This window comes from Podarcis vaucheri, assembly GCF_965113315.1.
Source record: "Podarcis vaucheri genome assembly, chromosome: 5".
Classification (NCBI taxonomy): domain Eukaryota; kingdom Metazoa; phylum Chordata; class Lepidosauria; order Squamata; family Lacertidae; genus Podarcis; species Podarcis vaucheri.
Window position 1 is genome coordinate 74,361,195 of NC_138763.1, and position 16,368 is coordinate 74,377,562.

The 16,368-nt window shown below is 39.8% G+C and overlaps 1 protein-coding gene and 1 pseudogene across 4 annotated transcripts in view; one reads left to right on the forward strand and one right to left on the reverse strand.

Moving 5' to 3' along the window:
• Positions 1-702: 702 nt before the first annotated feature.
• On the reverse strand, positions 703-13,536 carry LOC309532231 (plasma membrane calcium-transporting ATPase 1 pseudogene; annotated as a pseudogene). 3 transcript variants are annotated; one of them, XR_014224715.1, is made up of 5 exons: positions 13,112-13,536; positions 12,632-12,714; positions 10,266-10,320; positions 7,602-7,723; positions 703-4,640 (listed from the first exon to the last, which is right to left on the reverse strand). The product of XR_014224715.1 is annotated as a plasma membrane calcium-transporting ATPase 1 pseudogene (transcript). The 3 variants fall into 3 exon arrangements; XR_014224712.1 differs by lacking the exon at positions 12,632-12,714 and having other exon boundaries at positions 13,358-13,536; XR_014224713.1 differs by lacking the exon at positions 12,632-12,714.
• Positions 13,537-13,648: 112 nt separating this feature from the next.
• The window catches only part of CTNNA3 (catenin alpha 3), a 591,589-nt gene continuing 588,869 nt past the window's right edge, over positions 13,649-16,368 (forward strand). Inside the window, exon 1 of the mRNA XM_082222364.1 lies at positions 13,649-13,966. The gene's annotated coding sequence lies outside the window, so the exon portion shown is untranslated. The remainder of the gene's footprint in view (positions 13,967-16,368) is intronic.

Consider the following 16,368-nt stretch of genomic DNA (forward strand, 5'->3'; position numbering starts at 1 on the left):
ATATCCTCACTGCCCTCATAACTCTTAAGAGAAAGCCCTGAGGGCACATTTCTGATCAACTCAATATTGTAGAGTTTTTTCAATCATTTGAATCCCCTGGTCATTTCCCACACTTTTGGATTACTTTTTCTAAGTGTAACTCTGATACTGTGAAGCATGAATGTAAAATGTGTCCCTGAATTTTACACTTCCATTGTAACAGTTTTAATCATGAAGGGGGCAGTGGTAGCTGCAATTTCAAGAGAGGTTCACTGCCATGTACTGTGTTAAAACTGAGTAACAATTGCACAGTTCAAGTGCAACAATACAGTTTTGGGAAATATTCCTTTGGTTATTGAGAAGTCAATTTTCAGCTTAGGCAGGGGACCTGTCCTTTTAAAATCTGTGTGGGGCTGATGGGAATTGGAGTCCAATAACTTCTGGAGGGCCAGGGGTTCCCCATTCCTAATGGAAAGCATGGGTTCTTAGTTCAGGATGAAATGCTGAAGATCTTTGAAATTCTACAAAAAGTAGGGTAAAAAGAGGGTTTACAGACCCCTATCTGTTGTATCCCTTTTTAAGGGAATATAAAATAAACTAGGGTGGGTCATTAGTCTACCATGTCTCCTTCTGTGTGTAGTTAATTATTATTTTGACATCATCTTTAGGGGGTTTTTTGTTTTGTTTTGCCCCTTCCTCTTAATTAAGCAACAAGAGTAAAAATGTTTTTAGCATTTTTATTATTTAATAATATTTGCTTATAAGCAGCTAGCAATAACAAAATGCAAATAAGCTTGGCTTGTTTGTAGTCAGATCTGTCCCCCTCCATTCAAAGCAGAGCAGCTAAAGAAAGAGTTCAAAATACTTGAGAAAGTAACACATTTCCAAACAGGTGATTGAGGGCATAAGGCAGCTCAGCTAATTGATATCAGTTATAAGTATAAACAGGAGCAAAAGTAAAAAGCTATTCAACTTCTATAATTTATAATATAATATCACATTTAAGTCAAGAAATATAAAAAAGTCATGACACGGATTTTGGCTTCATCAATCACTTTCCCTCTTTCTGAAGATGGCCTTGGAAAAAAGAAATTTAAAGGCTCAAGGTACATTAAAAGTCAGGTAATATAATATTCAGACCCATATATGAAGACATTTTGAAGAGGATTTTATTTTGATTCCTTATGTTGTTTCCTATATCTTCTAGAAAGGTCTATCTATTTTGTCAGAGATCTTTTAAAAAGCATCTCACTCACCAGTATGGAGAAAAAAATCCATCCATTTCCTAATATTGCTAATGTGCACATTACTTTTTTTGAAATGGAAATACAATAACATTTGAAGTTTTCATATTCATTACTCGTGTTGTATTATGCAGTTTTAATATTTGTTGAATGCACATCTTTATTATATGAGGTCTCGTGAAATGATTTCACTGCTCCGCACTGAACTCGTATTCTAGTCCAGTTCCTGAACCACAGAAACTTACTGCGTTTCAGTTCTTGTTCACCTAAGTCAATCACTGTGTCAGCATCCATTTGTTCATCTTCAACAGGTTGTGGTGGTTGATCACCAACTTCCCACAGGAACCACAGGAACCTATTTGGAATATATACAATCAGCTGCCCCCATAGCAATGTTCCTAGGCCAAAGAAGATTGACCATAGCCACTGCTCTAGTGTAAGACTTGCACAACTAAAGGACTTCCCTCCGAGCTGAACAATGATTAGTTGTGTAATCAATGTTCCCACAAAAACACAACAAAAAATGGAATTTGTGAATATTCCTGAAAAAACATTCCTTTCCCCATGAATCTTGCGTGCATTGACTTCATTAAAAATCTGCATCATTACAAATGTGTTAAAAACAATAGTGTAATGCTGGGTAGGTGGGGCATGTAGTGGTGCAATTCGCCCATTTTCAATATCAAATAATTTTTCACCCACAAAAAGAAGTGCAAAGACAACTACAAGTTGATAAATAGCATGAAACATAATATTTTTTAGCATTGTACGGGAAATAAGAGGTTTATTTCTGCCATAAGGCTTTCGTTCCAGCAGAGTCTCTGTTGGCTTTTCTGTTGCTAGAGCAAGAGAAGCAAGTGTGTCCATAATGAGATTGACCCACAGCATCTGAACAGCTTTCAGAGGTGAATTCTGGGTGACTGCTGCTCCAATAAAAGCAACTACCACTGCTACTACATTAACAGTAAGCTGAAACTGAAGGAATTTGGAAATGCTGTCATATACATTCCTACCCCACATGACAGCTTTGACAATGCTTGAGAAGTTGTCATCAGTAAGAATTATGTCAGAAGCTTCTTTAGCTACATCTGTTCCAGCAATACCCATTGCAAAGCCAACATCAGCTTTTTTTAATGCAGGCCCATCATTTGTACCATCACCAGTTACTGCTACCACTTGCCTTTGTTCTGTGATATTGCTGTTAATGATCCCTTCTACCAAGTTGTACTTGTCAGCAGGTGAGGACCTTGCAAGCACACGAAGCGTAGGCCAAATCTTGTCAATAAGCTCTTGTTTAATCTGTCCATCTGGACCACGTATTAGTCTATTAAACTCATGCCCCTCTAAGCACTCAAAGTCCTCCCCGGGTTGCAGAATTCCACATTTTGCAGCTATTGCACAAGCTGTGTTAATGTTATCCCCAGTAACCATACGTACAACAATACCAGCTCTCTGACATTTTCTTATTGCGTCAGGAACCTCAGGTCTTACTGGATCTTCAATACCTACAACTGCAATACAAGTCATGTCACTGAAAATATCATCTTCTTTGTCCCAGTTTGGTCCTGAGCCAGCTGGGAAATCTTTGAATGCTAGACATAAGGTGCGAAGTCCCCCATAGGCCATTTGTGCAATCACATTTTTTATCACATTTTCCTTCTCTTTTTTAGTAAAGGATATAGGTTCCCCAGCAGCATCCAGTATATGGGTGCATTTTTGAAGAAGTATTTCAGAAGCACCTTTGCTAAGGAGTTGATAACTCCCATTGGGGTTTTTCAAAACTGTGCTCATTGATTTCCTTTCAGAATTGAAGGTGTATACCTTAAACAATTCCTCTTCTGGTATCTTAGTCCTCATAGCCTCATAATCCTGCTTTAATTCCACAAGCAAGCCCAGTAAAGCACACTCAGTCTTATTGCCAGTTTGAAGAGCAAGGCCTCCTTTTTTGCCAGGAGGCAGTATTTTTGAAGTATATGCACAGTTTAAAGAAATACTTTTAAGCAAATAATTCAGCATGGTTGGATGAATTAATTTAGGTTCAGGAACATGTTTATAATGTGTGCCAGCAATTAAAATTTCGACTACTGTCATTCTGTTCATGGTTAAAGTTCCTGTTTTATCTGAACAAATTGCTGTTGCATTACCCATAGTTTCACAGGCATCCAAATGTCTCACTAGGTTATTATCTTTCATCATTTGTTTCACAGAGTAGGCAAGTGAGATGGTGACTGCAAGTGGAAGGCCCTCTGGTACTGCTACGACCAAGATTGTAACTCCAATAATAAAGAATGTCACAATATATTGTATATAAATGGGTGTACATTCAGCAGTCCAAGTATGCTTCTCAATCACAAAAGTTTGAACTAAAAAATAGACTATAAGAACAGTAACAGTGATTATAGACATTGCCAGCCCTGCTTTTCCAATCTGAACAGCCAATCTTGTGAGCTTTGCTTGTAGAATTGATTTTTCTTTTTTGTGTTTTGAAGTTTGTTCTTTTTCCTTTGTTTCGTTTCCAGCAGTTTTATGAGGGTTGGCTGGCTTTTTATGATTTGCTTTCTCATTATCTTCTCCAACTCCAAGTAAACGGAGGATAATTCCTGTTTGCGAGTTTAAACCTACAGCTGTAATAACCATTTTTCCAGAGCCTTCCATCACATGGGTACCTGAAAGCAACATGGGGTCCTCTGTCAAAGACTTCTTGACATGATCTGATTCCCCTGTGAGGCTGCTCTCATCAATTTTTAGATCATGTCCTTGAAGGAGCAAACCATCAGCTGGCAAAAGGTCACCGTATTTGATCTGTGCAACATCCCCAACCACTAACTCAGCTACTGGCACCTGTACTGACTCCCCTTTCCTGATGACAGTAAATTTCTGTTCCTTTTCAATGCGCTGCTGCAACCCCCTGAATTGTTTTTCCTTACTCCAGTCATTGAAAGCTGTTACCAACACTACACAAAGTACTGATACAAGTATTGCAAATCCTTCAATCCAGTCAGCCTCCCCTTCTTCTTCTTCTTCTCCAAATTCATTTGCATGACATTCTGCAATACTTCCTCCTGGATCATAAAAAGAAAGTCCCAGTGATATAATGGCTGCAATTTCTAAGATGCATAATGTCGTATCCTGCAGTGCTTCCCACATTAATTCCAGGAAAGTTAGGGACTTTTTAGGAGGTATAAAATTCTTTCCAAATACAGCTTTCCTTGCGTCTATTTCTGATTTGGAACCAAGTATCCCAAGTGTGGGGGAAGTATTCAGCATTGCACAGATTTTAAAGATGTCACCATAAAGTTCCTTTATTTTCTTCACTGCATCTTTCTTTCGAAATTCCATCAAATGTTGCAACTCTGGGAGAGTGATCTTAAAGTCTGTTGCCTCAAAGTTGACTGGAGTCACCATCATCCTGCCTTCCTGCAGTTTACAATAACAACCCAAAAACTTTTAATAGCATTAAAACAGGGTTAGAGACATATTTTATTGCCTTTACCTAAAAAAGGCACTTCTTACAATATTAAAAAGGGCAAACTTTTTAAAAATGGGACAGAGGAAATGAAACTCTTTCTTTTACCATTAGCCCTAGAATGAGGTGTAGCTAGGTGTTATCACAAAAACAGGAAGACTATGAGCTTCTCCATAGCTTTGTAAACCCTCCATTAACAGGTGAGGTCAAGGACTCAGCTATACAGCTGCAGATAAAACGTTTTGAATGTGTTGTAAAGTGCAATATACAACTCTGACAAAAGAGCAATCTTAGGCTTGGATTTGTGGTTATTCAGGCTTTGAATGTGTTGTAAAGTGCAATATATAACTCTGACACTAGATGACGACTGTGAGCAATAGCAAATTCAATGCATTTTTCAAAACGATTTAAACAAAACTTTTTCACAAATTTTTAACGTGTGTAGATTCCACGCAAATGTACTCCAACAGTGATTTGTGTCAGTTTTCCACAACACCATGTTCCAGATCAGGCTTCCTCAAACTCGGCCCTCCAGATGTTTTGAGACTACAATTCCCATCATCCCTGACCACTGGTTCTGCTAGCTAGGGATCATGGGAGTTGTAGGCCAAAAACATCTGGAGGGCTGAGTTTGAGGAAGCCTGTTCCAGATGCTTCTCAAACACAGTAAGTTGTGATTTGCCATATGTTTCAGTGACTTCTCCTAAATCTAGTAAAAAAATCATGTTAATATTTTAACAGCTTTGGGGACAATTATACCTGTACTGGAATGAAAGAAAAACTGCACAAAACTACTAAGAGACTGAGTGATCCTGAAAAATGCTGTTAAATATTTTAGTTATTCTTTATGTATGCAGATGCTCAGATCAGATTCTTTCCATTTCTTGTGAGAAAGGAGCAGAGGGTGAAAACTGACTTGTCTATTGCAATAATACACAATTTACTTATTTCACTTAATATCACTACACATGGTATTATGGTTAGTAATACCCCACAGGTTTACAATGCCCTTCCCACAATCAATTAGAATGTTCCTTGTGTTTTTTACATTATCAGTTTTTTATATATTGAGCAGAACATGCTGGCTCTGCTTTTGGGATAATTCTAACTCACACTGTAAGACACTCTCAAAGGTGTCTGTGTCATATGAGAATGTTTCAATCGGCAAGCACTGTCATATAGTGGAAGATGACCAACACTGCTCAAACTCACAAACCATGGAAAAAAAACACCTGGCTGTTGCAATTCCAAATCATCAAAATCTTTCTGCTTGGTGCATTGAAAACAAACCAGCCAACCAGAAATATCTCCAGAATTCCTTGCCCGTGAATCCAGAAGTGTCAGTAGCAGTATTTTTGGTTTTCAAGAAGGTTTGACACTGATTGCTTACCCATGAATGCTTGGGGAGTGGCAGTTTATGGGCGAGTCATGGTGCCAGATTGCCTGGAGCCTAAATCTGGTCTGCACAGCCAGTGACTGAGCAGGCCAGCTGCAGGGTGCCTGATTCAAACAGGCCAATCAGGAGAGAGTGGAGAGGCGTGGTGACGGAGGCAGATTTGGTGTGGGACGTCTATAACCAGGTCCTAACCAGAGATTTAGAATGGGAGCTGTGCCTTGCCTCTGCCTCTCTGATCATCGATGGATTTTCCACCTTGTCTAGGATGGTGTGGCCTGGACAGTGTTGGCTTGACACTGGTATTGAATGTTCAGCTGCCGTATTCAGAGTCTGGGAGAATATTTTTCTTGCTGACAAATTAGCTGGTCTGTAGGTTTTCGCCTGCCTCATAACAATTGTCATAATTTATGGTGGATTAGGCGTGGGGTTTGAATTTTAGCCAAATGAGTACCCTGTTAAAGGGGTCCAGGAGGATATTTATGTCCTAGAGCCAACATAGGGCTGATGACGGTCCTAAGGATAGCGCCCCAGTTTGAGTCATAGGGCAACCTTCCATCCAGAGTAACCCAGCTCAGGCAGACTGGCTGATGCAGAATTCATAGCCAATGCCTTTTCCAAAGCCTGCTTACACCTGTAATCAATATTGTTGTGGCCTATTTCAACCCAAGCACTGGTGTCATAAATCTTAATCCTTCCTGGGGCTGTCCCAGATGGCCCACATGCTTCTGTGCCTGGGTATGCAATTGCAAATTATGTGCAAAAGAAGCATGGTGATTCTCCTTTCTTCCATGAATAACCACAAATCCAAGCCTAAGATTGCTCTTTTGTTATAATAAAAACTAAAACTGACTTTGACACCTGTGACCTGATCGTATTCACATATGCTTCACTACACTATCAAATGGTGGTGATTTGCTTAAATGGCTACATGGTTTGGAAGCTGAACAACCCAAAATGGAGTGGAAATCTGAAAGTACATCTCTTCCTCTACATACATAGCTACATGCCCAAGAATAAAATTAGGTAGTCTCAGAACCACTAGAACCTGCTACTTCTAACACCCAGAAAAGGGGAATGTGCCATGTTTGCAGCCAATGCAATGAAAGCAAATCCCTTTGCTACGTTTGCAAGGTCTGCAAAATTATTATAAAACTCATAGTTATTACAATTAGAGTGTGTGTGTGTGTGTGTGTGTGTGTGTGTGTGTTGGATTGAGCTGACAACACCTCTGGCTCTCTTTTACAATACATGTATATGCATGCTTGTATGTATATGCATGCTTTCATGTATAATGAATATTTATATAGAGATGGTACTATTTCTTTTGCTTTTCTGTGAAGTAGTAATATGGTTAATTTTAGTTCCTCAAAAATGTAATGGGAAATATGCAAACTGGGCCAGGCTACCAGTTCTGTATGAGCAATAGTTTAATTCAAATGCTAGGCCTGAAAAGGCTTCTTCTCTGAGAATCATTCACAATGAAAATGACTTTTTTAAAATAAAAAAAATCACATACCCTTAGATAAAGAAATGGGAGAATCCAGTTGTTCCTTATTCACAGAAATATACCTGGATGGCTGCTGTTTTCTTTCCAGTGGCATTTGCTAAGTTTCAAGGAAATAGGCCTTGGCTAAAATGCTATAATGGCAAAGCAAAAGATTACTTAGCAATAACGATAGTTCTTAAATTGCATTTTTTTTACAGACAATGCAACAAAGCTAGTCATAATATTACTAATATTCTAGATTATAAATATTTTTTTTTATAAGATAATCTGACCATCTTATTGCTTGAAGTTAAGATTTAAGCTTTTTTTCTAAAAAACCTATCTCATTGTCTTGGTTAGATATTGTTTCATGCTCCCCATTTTCCAAGGGACAGGAAATTTAAGGGATAGCCTTTTATATGCTCAGTTAGACAGTGAGGCAAGAACCCTTTAGATATTTGTAACACCTATTTATTAATTTATTTATAAATAAAACTTGGGTGACAAGGGGTGCTTCCAGACTACCAAAATTTGCTGTTGTATTTCAATCATACACCAGCAAATTCAGGTTGGGCAATTAAAGTGGATTGGGTTTTCTTGTGCAACAAACGCACTTCCAAAAGTAAAAATAGGAACCTGACATTTTGTGGAATAAGACTTGCTTGATGCAGTGTAATATAAATTCCTTGCAAATATTGTGCAAACAAATCATGATGAATTCTCAATCAACAGACCACTTGGAAGTGTCTTATTTCTCAAAAACAGTATATAAAGTGGCAAACATATGCTTTGACTGTACCACTTTGAACTACAGATGGGGGCTTGTATAGTATGGTAATAGGAGCGAGGGGTAAAGGTAAAAGTAAAGGGACCCCTGACCGTTAGGTCCAGTTGTGACCGACTCTGAGGTTGTGGTGCTCATCTCGCTTTATTGGCCGAGGGAGCCGGTGTACAGCTTCCGGGTCATGTGGCTAGCATGAGTAAGCCGCTTCTGGCGAACCAGAGCATCGCATGGAAACACTGTTTACCTTCCTACCGGAACAGTACCTATTTATCTACTTGCACTTTTGAACTGTTAGGTTGGCAGGAGCAGGGACCGAGCAACGAGCTCACCCTGTTGCGGGGATTTGAACCGCCGACCTTCTGATCAGCAAGTCCTAGGCTCTGTGGATTAACCCACAGCGCCAACCGCTAGCAAGATGATAATTTACCCTTTCAACCACTGGAAGATTACAATTATCCCTTAGATAATTTATAGTCCATGACATTTATAACTGAATGTGCATATGTAAAATTCAGACATCTTGAAGTGATGTTGTATGTGTTGAATAATACCTTGTCTGAATGCACTATCATGTGGTAAGAGGATGGAACATAAGCCCTAATGAAAGCATGTAGGACTGCCCTGCCCGCCACACACCTGTTGTTAATCCACCATCTACCCATACAGTGGTACCTCGGGTTACAGACGCTTCAGGTTACAGACTCCGCTAATCCAGAAATAGTACCTTGGGTTAAGAACTTTGCTTCAGGATGAGAACAGAAATTGTGCTTCGGTGGCGCGGCAGCAGCGGGAGGCCCCATTAGCTAAAGTGGTGCTTCAGGTTAAGAACAGTTTCAGGTTAAGAAAGGAACTCCGGAACAAATTAAGTACCTAACCTGAGGTACCACTGTATACCCTGGCATCCTTGAATTTGGCTGCATGCCTGAAAGCATCCTGTACAGCTATATGTGCATAGAAGCAGCCACATGGTCAGGATCCCTGTGAAATCATGGTTTGAAATCATGGACAGGTGTACAGCTGGAGGCTGCTCACCCTTCCCACTGAAAAGGTGAATGCTTTCATCTCACAGAGCATTCCACTACTGATTTGAAAGCTACCATTCAAAGGAGAATCCACAAAAAACTGATTAATCAGAACGAGAAGGTTGCTTCTGTTAATTGGAATATGAACAGAGGCAATGTACTCATTCCCGTAACAGTTATCATTTCATATGTGTTAGTTGTTTTCTTCACAAAAATGACCCAAATAACTTTACAGTAAAATTAATCAAAACAAACACAACCAATGCATTCTAAAAACATACAGCTAAAAGACAGGCTTTACAGACCTTGCCCCATTAAACAAATGCCTGAAACCCTTTATAATAAGGGTCAAAAGCCAGGCAAAGAGGAAAGTCTTCCTGGCACTTAAAAATAGATAAATATGAAACCAGGCATGCTTTCCTGGGGATAACCTGACACAAAGGGCAGGGGGAAGGACATAACCGAAAAGGCCTGTTCTCTGGATATAATCCTCCAGTCCTCTTGTGGAAGGGGCACACAGATGGCAGTCATAGAGGTGGTCTTTGAAGCACTATGTTCTACTACAGATATTAATTGACCAAACAATGCTAAGATGAATGCATTATAATTAATTACTGCTGTTAGTGTCATGGCCATTCCACTTTTTCTACATACATTTCAGCTATAAATTAATTGCGGCAAACTCTGCCATTTACATTTCATTGCATTCATTTGATACCTTGCATATTTTTTTCTACTTCTGTCTGAGAAGAGCAGTTGTGCATTGGATAGACCATGAAAGCTTACCCCAGAATCTATTTGTTACTCGAGGTATCACAGGACTCTCTGTTCTTAATAGGCTACTCAAGACCTCAAAAGCTAAATCATTAGCATAGGTAGTTTGATTACCTGAACAGGGGACCTCAGTCAGCAGAAGGCACTTTAAACTGAAAGGATCAGCATCCTGACAGGTAAAGAGAAAGGAAGGGAGAATAGGATTAGAATGATAGATTATCAACAGTCGTGTGGACTGAAACAATAATTATAAGCTTTATTGCAGGAACAGCTAGGTAAATGTTTCCTATTTGTATGTAGACAGCCAGAGCAGAATTTATTGTTTTCACGGGAAAGAATTCAGTGTCTCTTTCTACAGTAGCTACACATGGGCCCTTACTTTTAATTTTGACAGGAATAGTACTCAGATTGCTTTATCTGATCAGGTGAAAGCGGGGGTCAGGGCCCCCTGAAAATTTTCAGCAAGGTGGTGGTTGCATGCCCCCTGTGAGGCATGCTCGCAAGCCATGGGGTGTCCACATGGCATGGCAGCACACCCTGTGGTATGTGCACATGGCATGCTGACATTGTGCAGCCCTAGCCCCCTCAATTGCAGGAGCAAGGCAGTGTGCATGTCTCCATGGCCACTGTGGCATTAATTTTTGTCTTCTTCACTGGAAAATTTACAGCTGTGCCCATTTAGCAAGGAGTGTGCATGCAGTATAAAGCCTGTGCCTTGTCACAAGCTGAAGAGTGAGAACATGAAGGCTCTCATGTGGTGGAAGACAGGAAATAGTAGCTAGATAATGAGATGCAGCTGTAGCCAAATCATTAAGGGGCCACAAGGGTGAATTGAGAATACCTGGTCTCCTATTCCCAAGGAGCTGCAACCTTGTTAACAGCTTCAAACTGAGCAGTAAGAATTGGAGGTATTTGCAGCACCTACCACCTCCTGGTGGGCTTTGTTCACCCCAAAATCAGTATCTCCTGGCAGCAAGAACTACTGAAGAGGGTGGTGGACTTTCCACTTCTGCACATGAAGTTCTAAAGAGGTGTTACAGCTTTTGGGTGTTGTGAGGGCCCTGATCCTGTTAGGGCTGTGTTTTGGTTGAATGTGGGAATGTGTGCTGCTGCCCCAGGGTGAGAGGATAGAGAAGTTAAGGGAGACTGACCACATCTCAAGTAGAAATTGGTGGCTGACTAGGGTGAGAGCTTTATTTCTCAGCCATATGATAACCATATGTGATTGTTAAATGAAGGGTTGGATGAATGGTGTGAGGGTTGGTGTAGTCCTAAATTAGATATGATTTTAGTCTCACTGTGAGGCTGCCAGCGTTTTAGTATACTCTCCCTGTTTTATTTCTGAAGAGCAAACTGGCATCATCAGGAGTAGTTTAAAAATATTGATACAGGACAACAGAACTGGCAGGCTAATGACTTTCAGCAGCAACCGAGTATGTATGGTCTTTTTGTATATGTATTCAGGGGATTGTTGGGGTTGGCAACTGTTAAGAGTGAAGGAAAGGGTGTTCGCATGTGGGTTTGTTTTTGTGTGGGTGAAAGTGCAGGTAGATTGAGATATGGATGGTTAGTAGGTACTGGATAGTGAAATCCTCTTTTATAGATTTTGATGCTCTTATTGTTTTCTACACTATATTTACATTTGCTTGATTTCCTTGTGGCTTCCTTTGCACTTTATAAGTGGTATATAAATGGTAGTAGTAGTAATAATAACAACAATATACTACTACTATTCATTTCTATACCACTTTATACTTTGGGGGGGAATCTCAAAGTTGTGTACAGTCTGCATGAAAACATCAAATTATATAGTATACATCACTGAAGGTAGTTAAATATGTTGCTTTGAATGTCTAACAAAAAACTAAAATATCTTAAAAGATTTTTATTTTATTTTTAAAAAAGCATTACAAAGGAGATCAACTATAGAATGCTGATAGCCTGACTTATTCTAAACAGTGTTTCCTCCAAAACTTTCTATAGCCCATCTGAAGACACAATTCAACCTGCTGCTATAAAAAAAAATGTCACCAAAAATTGCTTTAACAACAAAGGCCGGAGCAAGCACATATAGCTCTCCCTACAGCCTGGAGCTAGATGTTTTTACTAGGGCAAATCCAATTGAGTCCCTGGATATCTTTACTCGGACTCAGGTTCTACTGATGTTTAATAGGAATTACTTCCTAGTAAATGTAATTAGAATTGCACCCTTCATTCTATAATATGTACAGACTGGTAGGCACCATTTTAGTGACTATGCACACCTCTCCCAGCTGATACATTCTGCCTGTATCCAATTTCACACAAATTTATTTCACCATTTCCCATACATTCCTGAACACTTTTCTCCGTAAAAATCAAGCAAAATGTTCTAGTAAAATATTTTCATAGGCAACTTATTGTCAATAGCAGTCTCTTAGCTTGTTTACATTTTTTCAAAAACAACAAATCTATCAGGTCAAAAGTTGCAGATTACATACTCCTTGTTTGTATTCACAAATTCTTTAGATTATCTTCTATGTCTTCCTCCAAAGGAGAAAGGAAGGCTCTTATCTTCATTTTTCTCCATTTCCACATATAGAGACAAAGGTATTGCAAGATGGTTGAAAATCAACTTGTTATACTTTCCAGTATTTGTAAGCAGTCAGGGAATATTAATAGACAAACTTGGAAACGGGTATATCTGACTTCTCAAAGGTAAACACTGTGGCAGGGGAAGATCAGTCTTATGTCCTTTTCTACTAAGTACTAGATAAAATAGTCAAATCAAACACACAAATCATTATGTTCTGCTTTGTTTTTAGCTAGGGAGGGAGGGGACAGCCTAGCCTGCTAATGTGCCTTTAACAGCATCTTGATATGTGGAATTTGGCAGATTAAGCCAGCATTATCACCTAGTAATGTCCAACTATTACATGGGTGAGTCTAGTTTAAATGGAAGAATTTTCTAGCTGCAGTACCTTGTAAACATTCGAAGCTGTTTTTTCCTGGTAGGGCTCCTGTGTCTTTAACAGCTGCTTGGCTGGCAGAAATTTAGCAAGCAAAGCTTTCCCCCTCATTTCACCTCCATACTGGAAAAACTTCACCAACTAAGTTTCTGCCTGTCAGGCAGCAATAATAGGCTTGTCAGAAAAAGTTGTTAGCTTATTAATTGCCTGCACCTTACACAGCATCCTTCATTATCTAAACCACTGTACAATCCTAACCTGCATTTTTCCTTCTGTTCTTTTCTACTTCCCTGTTCCCAACTCAGCCCTAGCTCAAGACTTGCAGCAATACTTTGACCTAGCTCCAAGGTTCAAGAAAGACTGTAATAGCTCTATATCTCAGCCTCTTTCATTTCCCCATATCAACCAGTAACTGCTCAAAGTGACAGTTACAGTAAGATGGGAGCTGGAATCAGAACACTTCCATCAACCAATGACAAGTGGCTTATGGTTACATTTCTTTTAGTTCTGACTCTGTTTGTTACTCACATGCTTATAGGGCTTGTTTCTTGGACCAAATCAAGGTGCTGGTTTGGGCCTTTAAGCTTTCTATTCTGAAAACAGGGTATTTTATGTACTACCTTATCCCAAGTGAAATGACCCAGTATTAGGCAGAAGAGAGGATTTGGTTTTTACTATGGTTGGCAATATGGTTGGCAATATGGTGTTTCCACAAATGAAACTACACTAATGGGAGAAGCTACAATTGGCGGACTTTACTCTTTTGGGCTGCTTTTACAAGTCCAAGGCCTTATGTAGGGCCAGGCCATGGCACTTAAGCCCCCCTTCATTCATGGGATGAAGGGGCATCCTGCACATTTTTGTCAGGTGAGGCTTTTCCAGATAGGCAAAAACTTTAAACAGCAGTGATAACTTACAGAATTCACTTCCACAAAATGTGATGACAGTCACCAGTTTGTTGTTGTTTAGTCGTTTAGTCGTGTCCGACTCTTCGTGACCCCATGAACCAGAGCACACCAGGCACTTCTGTCTTCCACTGCCTCCCGCAGCTTGCTCAGACTCATGTTTGTCGCTTCAAGAACACTGTCCAACCATCTCGTCCTCTGTCGTCCCCTTCTCCATCTTTCCCAACATCAGGGTCTTTTCCAGGGAGTCTTCTCTTCTCATGAGGTGGCCAAAGTATTGGAGCCTCAGCTTCACGATCTGTCCTTCCAGTGAGCACCCAGGGCTAATTTCCTTAAGAATGGATGCATTTGATCTTCTTGCAGTCCATGGGACTCTCAAGAGTCTCCTCCAGCACCATGATTCAAAAGCATTGATTCTTCGGCGATCAGCCTTCTTTATGGTCCAGCTCTCACTTCCATACATTACTACTGGGAAAACCATGGCTTTAACTATACGGACATTTGTTGGCAAGGTGATGTCTCTGCTTTTTAATATGCTGTCTAGGTTTGCCATCGCATTTCTCCCAAGGAGCAGGCGTCTTTTAATTTTGTCTTTTAATTTAATTTTCGTCACCAGTTTAGGTGGCTTTAAAAGTGGATTAGGCAGATGAAAGAGGATAAGGCTATCATTTGTTACTAATAATGATGGCTATACTCTGTCTCCAGGAACAGATACATGTTAAATTACAAACGCTGGGGATCATGAGTGGGGTGAGTGCTGTGGTGCTTCCTACAGGCATCTGGTTGGCCACTCTGAGAACAAGATACTGGGCTAGACAAGCTTTTTGCTTGATCCTGCCAGGCTCTTTATCTGTCTTCACAAAGTTATGGAAAAATGGCACCAACTAAATTTCTTCCTGTTTGGTAATTGATAAAAGTTGAGAGCCCTGCAAGAAAAGCAATGTTGGTAGCCCAATGAGATATTTTTTCTTTTGTGGCCGAAAGGGCCTATCCCGCCTGGTGGACTTCTTGTGAGTGTTTTCTTTAATATGTAATTGGTGCAACAATAGGGCATTAGAGGTAGATTTATACTGGACCATCCATACATCATTCCTCTTTATTACTTCTGGTGACGCTTCCCCAGAGTTACAATATTGTTCTGAATTGGTATTATGAAAATGATTTATAGGTGGTACATGACACCAGTCAAGCTTGCAAAAATCTATCATTTGCCTGATAACAAATGTTGGAAATGTAAAGAAACATTCTTTCACCTTTGGTGGACGTGCCCAAGGATTAAGGCGTTCTGGGAAATGATCTATAATGAACTGAAAAAAGTATTTAAGTATACTTTCCTGAAGAAACCAGAGGCCTTTCTCCTGGGCATAGTCGGCCAATTGGTGCCAAAGAAGGATAGAACTTTTTTCATGTATGCCACAGCAGCAGCAAGAATACTCATCGCAAAGCATTGGAAGACGCAAGATTTACCCACCTTGGAAGAATGGCAGATGCAAGTAATAGACTACATGGAACTGGCAGAGATGACCGGCAGAATCCGAGATCAAGGAGAGGAGCAGATGGAAGAGGATTGGAAGAAGTTTAAAGTTTACCTACAAAAATATTGTAAAATTTATGAATGTTGAAGGCTCTGAAAATGAAATGAAGGGGTTCTAGCGATTAAGATAAATAAGATTTTAAAGGGATGGATAAAGGTCTAAGATGAATATTAAATGATTTTGCTGAATTAACTTTTAAAGTTGAATACAAGAAGGGAAGGCGGGTGGAAGCAAAGAGAATAAGGTTTTGAAAGTTATTAATATAAAAGAGTGTTCTTTTTTATGCTAAATTTTTCTTTTGTATTTTTCTTCTTTTTTCTGTTTTTTTGTTGGAATTCTTGATGTTTGTTGTTTGTTTTGTGGATGTTAATTTTTTTGGAAAATCTTAATAAAATATTATTATTAAAAAAAACACAATATTGTTCTGAATTGGGGCAGGGACAGACTCCCCAAATGGGCGCGGGTGGCGTGGTGGTCTAAACCACAGAGCCTAGGTTTGCAGATCAGAAGGTCGGCGGTTTGAATCCCCATGACAGAGTGAGTTCCTGTTGCTCGGTCCCTTCTCCTGCCAACCTAGCAGTTTGAAAGCACATCAAAGGGCAAGTAGATAAATAGGTACCACTCTGGCAGGAAGGTAACAGTGTTTCCGTGCGCTGCTCTGGTTTGCCAGAAGTGGCTTAGTCATGCTGGCCACATGACCCGGAAGCTGTACGTCAGCTCCCTCAGCCAATAAAGCGAGATGAGCGCTGCAACCCAAGAGTCATCCGCGACTGAATCTAATGGTCAGGGGTCTCTTTACCTTTATCTTTTCCTAATATACATTTTAATG